The sequence below is a fragment of the Protopterus annectens genome, chromosome 17.part0, assembly GCF_019279795.1.
Source record: "Protopterus annectens isolate FY-2018-M chromosome 17.part0, PAN1.0, whole genome shotgun sequence".
In the NCBI taxonomy this organism is placed as follows: Eukaryota; Metazoa; Chordata; order Ceratodontiformes; family Protopteridae; genus Protopterus; species Protopterus annectens.
The window spans coordinates 32,302,948-32,315,474 of NC_056751.1; positions in this window are offsets into that span (position 1 = coordinate 32,302,948).

Below are 12,527 nucleotides of genomic sequence, written 5' to 3' on the forward strand. Positions count from 1 at the left end.
GGAGCAGTGGATTGTTTACTTTGTTTGTGTGTTTGTTTATATGTTTCACCTGTTTGGCTGGGGGGGTAGCGGTACATGTTACACGTATGTTGATTGGGTCCCTCACCCCCATAGGCAGTGCCTGCGGTCATATATGTCATTCTTATCTGCTGTCTCATAGCATAGATATATATCTGCATACACACACACACACACACACACACACACACATATATATATATTGCTGTATTTGTATTTAACTAAATATCGGTGTATGGATGTCTGCACATGTATATATCTATGTGTGGATATTTATATATATTTATGTCTATATATGTATACATATGTAATACAGGGAGGGTGAGGTATATATCTATCTAGTTATAGATATATATATACACACACACATACATCTACATATTTAGCTACATGTCCTGTAATGTTGAATGGTATTGCTGGATGCTATGTTTGTGGAAACATCAGGGTTATGTATATCTGTGGTGGCTTAGTGGCAAATCACATTGCCTATGGTGTGTAGGCTCCTGGGTTTGGGCCTTGCAGGGACTGTTTAATTTGTTGCTGGCCAGAATGAGGCCCATTGGATACGGAGTGGTTATCAGCGGGTTTGGGTGACAGTAAGCACTGCTAACTTCCGGTGACATCCGCTTACACATGGTTAGCCTCTCTATTGCTTACTTTGTGTGAGCACTGCTTCCCGTCATGCAAACAGACTTGCACCTGCTTAGTTGTGCTTATTTATCCTTACTACTGCTCTATTTTCGACAGTCATAGGTGGTGGATTTGGCAAGTGTATGGGGTTATCATTCATTACACAGCTTACTACTCCAGTTCACACATATGTTATTTATTAGCTTATACAACTAAATATATTGATCATAACCATGTTTGACATGGAAATGGAATGTTCTGCAGTGAGACTCGGACCGGGATTGACTGCCTGTGAGGCGAATGATCTACCCACTACAATATTGCTGTACTGCTTCCTTTGCACATATCCTGCTTTTTATCCCCCTTTTGCTATTTCAGCTACATTAACCGTAGCTAAGTGATGGGCACATTTGATTGGTGTTTTAAATGCTATAGATGGGTTTCATCTTTTACTTTATATGTCCTGTTGCTGTTGTACTCATGGGGGTCTGTTGGTGGTGATATGGGGGGCACCTGTGAGCGATCTCGCTTATTTCTTAACAGCTTCTGCAGTTCGACGTTGCAGGAGTGTGTTTATTCTGAGGGCTCTGCTCTCAGACACGCTCCCTGCACTCGTACATGCTCCATGTAAGCCTAGGAGCTCGGCCATTACTATGCATGGCGCGCTGCTGTCCTGCTCCTAAATGGGCACTTTTGTGCAGGACTAAATTAGTCCTGCACAGAAGTTTAGTAAATCTGGGGGAATATTTCTGCAGAATCAGAATTGTATTGCTGTACCACTTCATCAATAACATTTATTTCATTTTTACCATACACTGGTCAAAGCATATGGTGGATGAAGTGACATTATTTACAACTAATACTGCATTTTGGTATTTTTAAAATTGTATGATATGCGTAAAGTATATTACTCTTTTAATGAATGAAGCTTTTTTATCTTGTTATTTTCACCCAATGTTATTAACGACTCATTGATTCACTAGTGCAGTACAGCCTGTCAATAAAAACTGATTATTTGTGGATGTAATACAACTAAGATAGCATGTTCTTGTTGTTTAAATATCTTAAGACAGGTTGTTACTGATGTTGAGAAACAAATTTTGTTCGTCATTTTGAATACAAAGTCCACCCATGCTGGTGTCATAAATTCTACCAAATGTGAGATGTACACTATCACTTGTTACAACTCCTTGTGGAATATGTTCATTATATTCTTTTGCAATTAATTCAAAATGTGTAACTGTTGAAGGATTAGGAAAAAATCTTGAGGCTCACTTTTTTTGTTTTGCATTTTCTGAGGAAAAATGTTGAAAAGTGGGGAAAATACAGAATAGCAACTTATTTGAGCCCAAGAGTCTGTTTGTAACTATATTTTAAAACAGATGCTTCAGTGATCCACCTGAAATATCCATCTTATACTATCATAAACAGTTATTCCATTCTAATGTTATAAATGTTTCTTTTAATTTATCTAAGCTAGAAGGCTATGTCTCAGAAGATTCATATTAAAAAAATCAAGTTAGTCCATAGTGTGGTTACTGTAGTATTGGCATTTAATGAATGCCTAAGTTATTTAATTTATTTTATTTTATTAAATATCAAAATGAGTATACCATTGGTAATGCAATTGTCATTATTTTAATGCTGGCAGTAGTGACACCCAGATTCATGTAGGCCACAATACAATGTGTACAAGTATGTTCATGCAAGCAGAGCACACCTCACATTAGTAGGGTACGCATGCTATGTCAGAAGCAGCAAGGCTCTGCCTGTTATGTACAACAGGAATGCCATATGGAGCACTAGCATCATGTGGTACAGACGGGGCAGTATGTTCCGGGAATCATGGGATATATTGCAACCTATTTCAAAAACATCCACATACATGTAAATTATGTTATCACGTAGCACACATTAATATTTATTGTAAATGTGTACAGATGGTGTTCCTGGAAAGCATCGAAGAAGGGGTAGTATCCCTCATATGGCAATGATACAAAATCACATACCCCATAGGCATCATGATGAATTGGAAAAATAGCACTCAGTGGCAGCACACAACTGCCAACAGAGAGTACATGTGAGAACCTAAGTATACATTTACACATACATCTATGTGGGCATTTAAGTTAAATGACAATGATAGTGACTTCATACTCAGAAACAGTATATGACATCAGCCTTCAATGTCCAATTACATATTTTAACATGATGCATATGTCACCAGTGATTGTGCCCATATTTGGAGGTGATAAATTGTGCATACACAAAGTATGCACAATAGACTAGTTAAGTATACCAATGAAGGTCCTCTGATTACCAAAACTCCTAGAACTGTACTTAAACATATTCAAGGAAAAATCAATTGCCCTAGTAGGTATATATTCAAAGAAAGACTAGAGAAAATTATGGTACAGAGATCTACAGCTACACTACATTGTCGCCAGGTATACATTGGATAATTTGGTTCTAAAGGAGGAAATCTTTAAGACTAAGGAAACTCAATGAAGCAGGAATGTTTAATACTAAAAGCAATGTATGACTTAGGGAGAACAGTGCTCAGCACAGTGACTGCCTAACAGCAAGGCTCGATCATCAAGGATCATGGTATCAAATATGAAAGAAGCACAATTAAAGAGATGTAATTATTTTCTAATCTTCTTTATTGAATTATCACTTATGACATAGGCAATAATAAATTTTTAATCAATGGAAAAAAAACACATTGACATATTCCTAGTTATAAACATTATATATCACATATAATCTTTTTTCATAGTCATTGGTAATCCAGCATTACATAGCTCATTCAATTTCTGCCTTTCTTTAAACCTAATTCCTCCTCCTCAACATTACTCTGCATGCATTGTTCCCACAATTCCCATTTTATTTCTAAGTAATTTCCTCCTAACATTTTCTAAAGATCCCATTTCCATTTTATTATCTTTGTTACTATATTCACTATTTCAAATATGGTTGGTTTAGAAGATGATTTCCATTTTCTTGTAATTGTTTATTGGCAGACACCAGAATTAAACTTAGTAAGTTCGTACTATGTCTAAGCACTTCAGATCCTGTATCCCAGCCCCAAAAACACATTCCCTTAATTACACCAATTTGCTCACCCAGTATTTCTGACAGAGTACTCTGTAGGGAATTTTTAAAGCCTGGCCAACTCATTACACTTCCAACAAATATGTCGCCAGTCACATCTTTCTTCCCTATCACACCTCCATCATTTGCAATCTACCTGAGGAAAATTCTTTGGAGTCTGCTTGTGGTATAAAATACCTTTGCAAACACTACAAACCTACATTCTCTAGACTTTGTTACCTATTTGGGAACCATACACATATTATCCAACTACTTCTTTGTGAATTGCTTACCTAGTCTCTGTTCACAATCTTCTCTAACCTCCTCTGATTGACTCATATAGTTATCATGCAATATTTTATAAGCCCTACTAATTATTCATTTTTAACAGCAACTTCTTTTCTAGATTCAACTAAAAACATTACCAGTACAGGTTGTTCACTTAGGATTCCCCTACCCCTTTCTCTTTGCCTATACTCTGACATTAGTCCTTGATAGGGAAGGAAGTCTCAAGCCTGCAGTCCAAATGTATTATTGGCCCCTTCCCATTCTATTACCTTTCCATCTCTATTTATTTGCTCCCAATACTTTGATTCCTTTGCCAGTTTTCTCCAGTAAATTCCTGGCCTTTATTGTATATTCCCTGTATTCCTAATTGCAGTCAGACCCTATCAGTGGAATCTCCTTTCTTCAGTTCCATGTTGGCTTATTTCTTAGAAAACTTTAACTACTTTATGAATATACTGTTTTGTATGGCTGTTGTTACTCTCCTTAAGGACCTGCAGTCAAAATCCTATTCTCTCCTTATTTCTTGAGGTCCCCCATTTCATCACCATCCCTTTCCATTTTTAATTATTGTTTTCTGCTTGTGCTGTGTACCTCTGAAATATCCCTTCAAATCAGGTAATCCTAAACCTCCTTGTTCTGTTGGGAGGATCAACATATCCACTTGAGGCTTGCCCTCTTCCCCTCCCACACAAAATCTTTCAACTCTTTTATTAATTGCTATCCACAACTCTTCATCTGTTTGATAGAAATATGCCTGATCTTTGTATAAAACTAAATGGACTAAAAAAACATTTTCACTGCTTATATCTTGCTATGCATATTCTAAAAAAACAAGAACTTCTAATTCCTCTGTTTTTGTATTATCTTTTCTTTAGTCTCTTCCCAGGTATCCTTAGCAGCCACAACAGAATAATTTTAAGCCATGCTCCTAAGTACTTCAGTTTATCATGTCCTCATAAATATGGGTATTGCTGAACAAATTCATATGTGGGTACATAATTTAAAGCTATAGATTTTGTTTTATCTTCATTAATTTTATATCCCAAAAAGACTTGAAACTGTCTCACAATGTTCCACAACAAGGAGATGTCCTTTTCTGGTTTTATCAGGTACAAAATAATATAATCTGCAAATAAAGCCAATTTTTTGATTACCATACCAATTATATCCTTGAATTTCTGAGTTCCTTATTTTCTTTGCCAATATTCTAAGTATAACACAAAAACAAAGGGAAAAAAACATCCCTTGTTCCTCTGCTCAGACAGAACTTATCAGAGAGGAACCCCACCAACTTTAAATTTCACCTCCAATCCCTCATATATCCACCTGATTAACATTATTATTTTGTCAGAGAATGTAAATGCTTCCATTGCCCTGCTCATAAAATGCCAGCTTACTCTGCAAATGCTTTCTCTGCATCAAGATTCACCAGGAAAACTGGTATTTTATTACATTCTGCTTCCTTCTTGATCGTTATTGTTCTATTAATGTTGTCAAATGCTTGTTTCCCTCCAAAAGCATACTGATCCATATCTATCAATTTTGGCAACACCTTTGTCATTCATTTAGCCATTACAGACTTAAACACTTTATAATCATGGGTTATAATCAAAATGGGACTACATGAAGCCAGATCTGATAGGTCTTTACCATCTTAAGACATTACAGCCAGCACATTTTTCTTCCAGGATGTTGGTGCTGCCCCTCCTTTTAAAATACTGTTAAACAAATTCTTCCACATCTTTATCACTTTCTTTTCTACTAGCCATCTATTCCTAGAGACTTTTCTGTATCATGATTTTTCTCTAATCTCCTCATATCCAGCCTGTTAATAATTGAGTCACATCTACCTCCAGTCTTGGCATATTTAATTCTTCCATAAATATTTCCATTTGTGCTTTTCCTTGATTTCCACATTTCTCTAGTTTATACAAATGTTCATAAAATTTCTGAAATATTTCTAATACCTCTATAGGTTCTCATGTTATGTTTCTTGTTATAGACTCCTTAAGGTTGGCAACAACCCTTTCTACTTTCTGTTGCCTGAGTCATTTTGCTAAAAGTTTTTGTGCTCTGGAGTTATCATTAAAAAAAAAAAAGTTGTTTAACAGCAATATTTTTAAATTCATGCATATTATCCAGGTAGTACCTTACTTTCTCTTTAGCACTCTGCAATTATGCCTCTTCTTGTTTGGTGAGATTTCCCTTATTCTAAAATACTTTAACCTTTGTCAGTCCCTCTGAATAATTCTTGTTACTTCTTAACATATTTCTTTTTCATTTATTTCTACCCTGTTTCTAAACTCCACTTTCATTTTATCCCACTCTCTAGCTATATCTTATAGGTTCATAGGTTCATACTAGGTTATCTGCCCTAGGGCATTTATAAGCCTAGCCAGAGTGTGTGTGTGGCTTTCACCACCCCTTAGGATGAGAATACTATGCCCATTTAGGGTTTAGTTTACTGTGCCTCTGTCTAGTAGTGACACAGAGATGACCCCTGGGGTAAACCTACGATCTCCCATCCACTCGTCAAGATTTCTCTTGAAGAGAGTTAGTGAGGGGCTCTGCCTAACATGGACTGGGATTCTGTTCCAGAGTGTAGGGAGCCTCTGGGTTATGAATCTGTCCCTCCAGCACGTCCTATTTATTTCTGTGTTGAGGGTCAAATCTCTTGCTCTCATGGCTCTGATGGATTTGGATTTTCTGAGGTGGAGCATGTCCATTAATTTCGGATTGGACATGGCCTTGTATGTCAGGCATAGATCACCTCTGAGTAGGCAGTATGCGACTGAATAGAGCTGGAGTTTCTTCAGCCGGGCAGCATATGACATATGTTTGAGACCCTTTATCCTCTTGGTGAGGAACTTTTGGGGTCTTTCCAACTGCTGCAGGTGTCGGGTAAGATACATCCCAAATGGGGCATTGTACTCAATCATGGGCCTCATGAGAGAAGAGTACAGGGGCACAATGACCTCTCTTGATCTAGATGTGAATCCCTTCATGATAAGGTGGGCAATATAGAAGGTCTTTCTAACCACTTTGGAAATGTGAGTGTCAAATGAGAGGTTACTGTCAACTTGGGTCCCTAGGTCCCTGATTACCTCTTCCGTACTTAATGGATTACCACCTATGTGGTAATTTGTGGGTACCTTGTTTTTCCCAAAGGGTATGACTATACATTTCTTGGCGTTCAGCTTAAGGCCATGGCTCTGGCACCAATTATCCATTTCTATGAGGCCTCTCTGAAGGATGCTTGTGTCCGCTGGAGTATCAATTATGGCGCCCAGTTTGCAGTCATCTGCGAACTTTGTCATCCACAATCCTCCTATGTTTGCCTGCACCTCGGAAAAATAAATGCCGAACAAGAGGGGTCCCAGGGCTGAGCCCTGTGGGACACTGCTTGTGACCGGCTTAGAGTCTGACATGGCTCCAGCAACTCTGACCCTGTGGGTTCTGTCCTTGAGCCAGTTTGCAACCCATCTTGTGACATATGGGCTTACATTTAAGCTGGTGAGTTTGTCTATGATGCCCGAGTGGGGTATTGTGTTGAAGGCTTTTGCAAGGTCAAGGTAGGCTGTGTGAACTGCCTTACCCTCATCAATGGCCTTAGTGACTGTTTCAAAAGTCGACCAAGTTCAAAAGGCAGGATCTGCCCTTGACAAAGCCAAATTGTGTAGGATCCAATGTCTGTAGGTCCCCAATGTCTTTGTTTATGAGTTCCATAATGATCCTCTCCATAGCTTTGCAGACCAGGCTCGTCAAGCTTATGGGGCGGTAATTTCCAGGGTCCGTAGAAGCACCGCCTTTGTGGAGTGGGACCACTGTTGCCGTACACCACTCTTTGGGTACGTATCCTGTAGTAAGGCTAAGATTAAACAGCAGCCTTATGTGTGGGTTTAGTTCCTCTTGGAGTTCATGTAGCACACAGCCCGGGACACCGTCCGGTCCCATTGATGCTGTGTTTTTAGCTTTAGAGAGGGCGGCTCTCACCTGGGCATCTGATATGTTAGGGAGGCTACACTCTGCTGGGATAGATATTTCTCCTTTTGGGGGGGAGGGGGAGGAGAGATTTGCACTGAACCTGTCTGCCAGAATGTTGGCAATGTCTGTGGGTTCAGTGTATTTTGTGTCATTTTGGACTAACTCTGAGCATATCTGGGAGTTTCCACCCAGGTTTCTAACATAGCTAAAGAAGGCCTTGTGATTGTATTTTGTGTCTTTTGCAATTTTTCTCTCAAAGTTGGCTTTGGATGATTTTATGAGTGCTCGTAGTTTTTTGCTAGTACTGATCAGAGATGCCTTCCCTTTTAGTGATTTTGCTCTGTCATGTAGTAGCTTCCTCCTCCTGTTGTAAAGTTTGTTAATGTCTGGGGTCCACCAGACCAGGCGCCTGCCTTTGGGGGAATGGGTCTTGGTTTTATTTGGGATTGCATGATCCATGCATTCTTGAAGGTGCCCATAGAAGGCATTTATAAAGGATTCAGCAGTGTGGGTTGTGGTTTCCACTGGCCCAGGGGCCTTGAAGGAGACCACTTCAGTCTTAAGAAGTGTGAAGTTGGCTTTTGAGAAGTTCTTCACTGTGGTCTTTTGTGCAGGGGGTGGGGGCGGGATGTGGATTTCCAGTGAGATTAATTTATGGTTTGATCTCACCAATGAGGGGTATACTTCTGGTGTGGAGCATTTTGTCCCCATGTTTGTGATGATCAGGTCTAGTATATTATTTCCTCTTGTGGGAATGGTGACTAGTTGTTCCATTGCATTTGAGTTTATGAATTCTAGGAACCTTTGGGCTAGGGTGTTGGGGCTTGAGTAGTGTTCCCAGTCTATGTTTGGGTAGTTGAAGTCTCCCAATATGATGGTATTTGGAGAGACATTCATACTCTCCAGTGTCTTCAGGAAGACTGTGTGGGGTTCCTGAGTTTGAGAGGGTGGTCTGTAGCATGCTATAAACTTTAGGGCAGTTTTGCCTATGGTTAGTTGCACCTGGATGGTCTCTGATGTTTCGTGCATTGCCACTAACCTGGAGGTGTGGGTATCTTTGATGAATATGGATACTCCCCCTCCTTTTGTGGTTCGGTCCAAGTTTTGGGGCCGGAAAGCATGATATGAGGTAAAACCTGGTAGTGCTGGGGTGCTCTCAGGTGCCTTGAACCAGGTTTCAGTCACTGCACAGACATCAATGTTCTCCATACTGAGGATGGCTTCGAGAGCGTGCATCTTGAGGTTTAGACTTCTGGCATTGAGCAGCATTACCCTTAGTTCTTTTCCACTTGTGTTTTCTAGGGAGGTAGGTTTGTCATTTGAGCCTTGCCTAAAAAAGGCACTATGGGGGTGGCAAGAGCCTTGGCCAATATCCAGAAGCCCAGGGGTGACAGGTGCAAGCCATCCCTTGCGAAGCAGCGTGGCGTGTCAAGCATGTCATCCCAAGCAGACAGACATTGGATCCCCTTAGAATGACACCAGTAATTAAGCCAATTGTTAAAACTGATCATTTTGTCTTTGTACTGTGGCATCATTCTTGGTGAGGGTAAGATGCTGCTCAGGGTCAGGGTCATACCGGTCTGGGCTACATAATCAGAGAGCTCCTCTATGTCTCTTTTCATGTAGTCCAGGGAGGTACGTCTCAGGTCGTTCACACCGTCATGGACAATGACTGAGTCATATTTGTACTTGCTGTGGAATGACCTGAGTGCTTGTGTTATGTGGCGGATTCTAGCGCCTGACAGGCAGCTTACTGCAACCTTTTCCTTGTTCAGTCTGGTGAGTGGGACGTCAGTGTGTCTGACTATGGAGTCATTTATTACAAGTGTGTCTGGCATGTTGTTTGGCCTTAAGGGCTGTGACTGTTTAGCACACTGACTTTGTGAACTATGTGTTGCATGTGCTATGTCTTGAGGTAGTGGTCGCTTGGGTGTCTGCTTTGGAGGCCTCTGTTGTTTTGGTAGATTTTTAATCAGAGCCTCCGAGTATGTTTTTGTGTGTTTATGTGTTTGGTTTGCAGTTGTGATAGGTCTATGTGAGACTGGGTTTGTGAAATTTCTGTTTCCCATAATAACTCCTGAATAATTTCCACTACCCATTATTTAAATTTCTTTCCTTTTAAGAGATAGGTGGGAGAACACCAGTGTCTCATGTTTGCTTAATTTACCAGCATTAATATCTTTGTTATTATTGGCAGATGACCTGAAATAGTTATTGGATGTCTATCAAAGCTTTCAATTAAATGCACATGTCCATAAGAAATAAAATTCTGTTGCACTTAACCAGTTATAGTACCTTGGGGAACAAATTCCTACTACTGAATTCACATCTTCCATACCAAATATTTTCATAAATTTCTTCCATCATCTACCCTGTTTTGCTATATTTTCCCTTCTAGGCCTCACAGATGCATCCTCACTGTTGCAAATCAAACTCCAGTCCCCAACTCTAAGTAACATTCCATACTGAAAGTTTATTATTTCTCCCACAGTTTTCTTAATCTCCATTGTAGCACGTTTAGGTGGAATATAAATACATGCCAACATAATCCTCCTTCTTTGCCAGCAGCCTCTTACTACCACAAATCTAGCATTATTATATTTTTTTCTCTTCTATCAATGTTGGAGCTCTTCTATTAATTAATATAAGAACTCCCCTTTTCCTTTGTCCCAGATATTCATCTGAATAACCATCCTTTAATCTTTTCTTCATCAAATTTACATCTTCATTTCTTTCCAAATATATCTACAGTAGCATAGCTATTTGCACCCTGCATTGCTCAATATAGTTCACTACTCTTTCTTTTTTGTGTATTCCTGTGAGACCATTCACATTTCAAGATAACACAGAAGGTGTTACCATTATAATAAGATGTTCAAACCGGATATGTAGAACAGCTTTTTTAAATGTCTATTTTCAACTTTTTTTTAGGAAGTGCAACCAATTAGCAAGGAGGAAGTAAGAACAGCTATGAAGAGGATGAAAAATGGAAAGGCTGTTGCTCCAGATGACATACCTGTGGAAGGATGGCGGTGTTTAGGAAAGATGGCAATGGAGTTTTTAACCAGATTGTTTAATAAAATCTTGGAAAGTGAGAGGATGGCTGAAGAGTGGAGAAGAAGTATTTTGGAACTGATTTTTAAGAATAAGATTAATGAGTGTGGAAGAGAGGTGAAGAAGAGAGTACAGGCAGGATGGAGTGGGTGAAGAAGAGTGTCAGGAGTGATTTGTGACAGACGAGTACTTCTAAGAGTGAAAGGGAAGGTCTACAAGAGGGTAGTGAGACCAGCTATGTTATATGGGTTGGAGACAGTGGCACTGACAAAAAGGCAGGAGCTTGAGCTGGATGTGGCAGAGTTAAAGATGTTAAGATTTGCACTGGGTGTGACGAGGGTGGACAGGATTAGGAATAAGTATATTAGAGGGTCATCCCAGGTTGGAAGTTTGGAGACAAAGCTAGAGAGGCAAGATTACGTTGGTTTGTACATATGCTGAGGAAGGATGCTGAGTATATTGGGAAAAAGATGCTAAGGATGAAGCTACCAAGTAACAGGAAAAGAGGAAGGCCTAAGGTAAGGTTTATGGATGTGGTGAGAGAGGACATGCAGGTGGTTGGTGTGACAGAGCAAGATGCAGATGACAGAAAGAAATGGAAACAGGTGATCCACTGTGGCGACTCCTAACGGGAACAGCTGAAAGAAGATGATTAAACACAAGCACTGCAATACCACTGCAAAGAGAGAGCAGAATATGTGTTCAGTGGATAAAATCAAAATAAAATCTGCACAATTTAATAAAGAACAAATAAAATACTTCAAACAACAGGATGTACATCCTCACAAACAAACAGGATGAGTGCTTTTGGCTATGCCTTCATCAGATACTGATCACACTAAAACACCTCTCTTATTTTATATGGTTGCTAATCCAATCTAATCAAATCATCACCTGAGCTTCCTGCTTTTCAATATGGGTTTTAAAGGCACCACTTCATTAAGACCAGGGCTCCTGTCTGCCTGTAAATTAGCTAGTCAGAGTGTTTCCAAGACTTCAGTTTTATTTGATAGAGCTCTGCCTTTTATATTATCTAGCACTCTTTCCAAGGCTAGGAAGGCAAATTTATGTCTAGAATACTTTTGAATATGCTGTGACAAAGCATTAGTCTGTACATTAAGTCTAATATCACTAAGATGGTGCAAAATCCTCTCCTTAAAAGGCCTATTGGCTTTTCCAACATAAAATCATGGGCAGCTATCACAAGTAGCTACATATCCTATGTTCTTAGTGCTACAGTCCACATACTTCTTTAATTTGCATGTCCGACCAGTTACAGGATGTTTAAAACAATTGCTTGTATCTATATAAATACATGCTTTGCAACTTCTACATGGAAAAGTGTCCATCTTAAGGCTATGTGGAACAGTATCTTGTTTGTGACATAACAATCTCTTTAGATTCAACTTATTCTTAAAAGTGAATCTGAGGACATCACCAACAATATGTCTTAGGCTGTC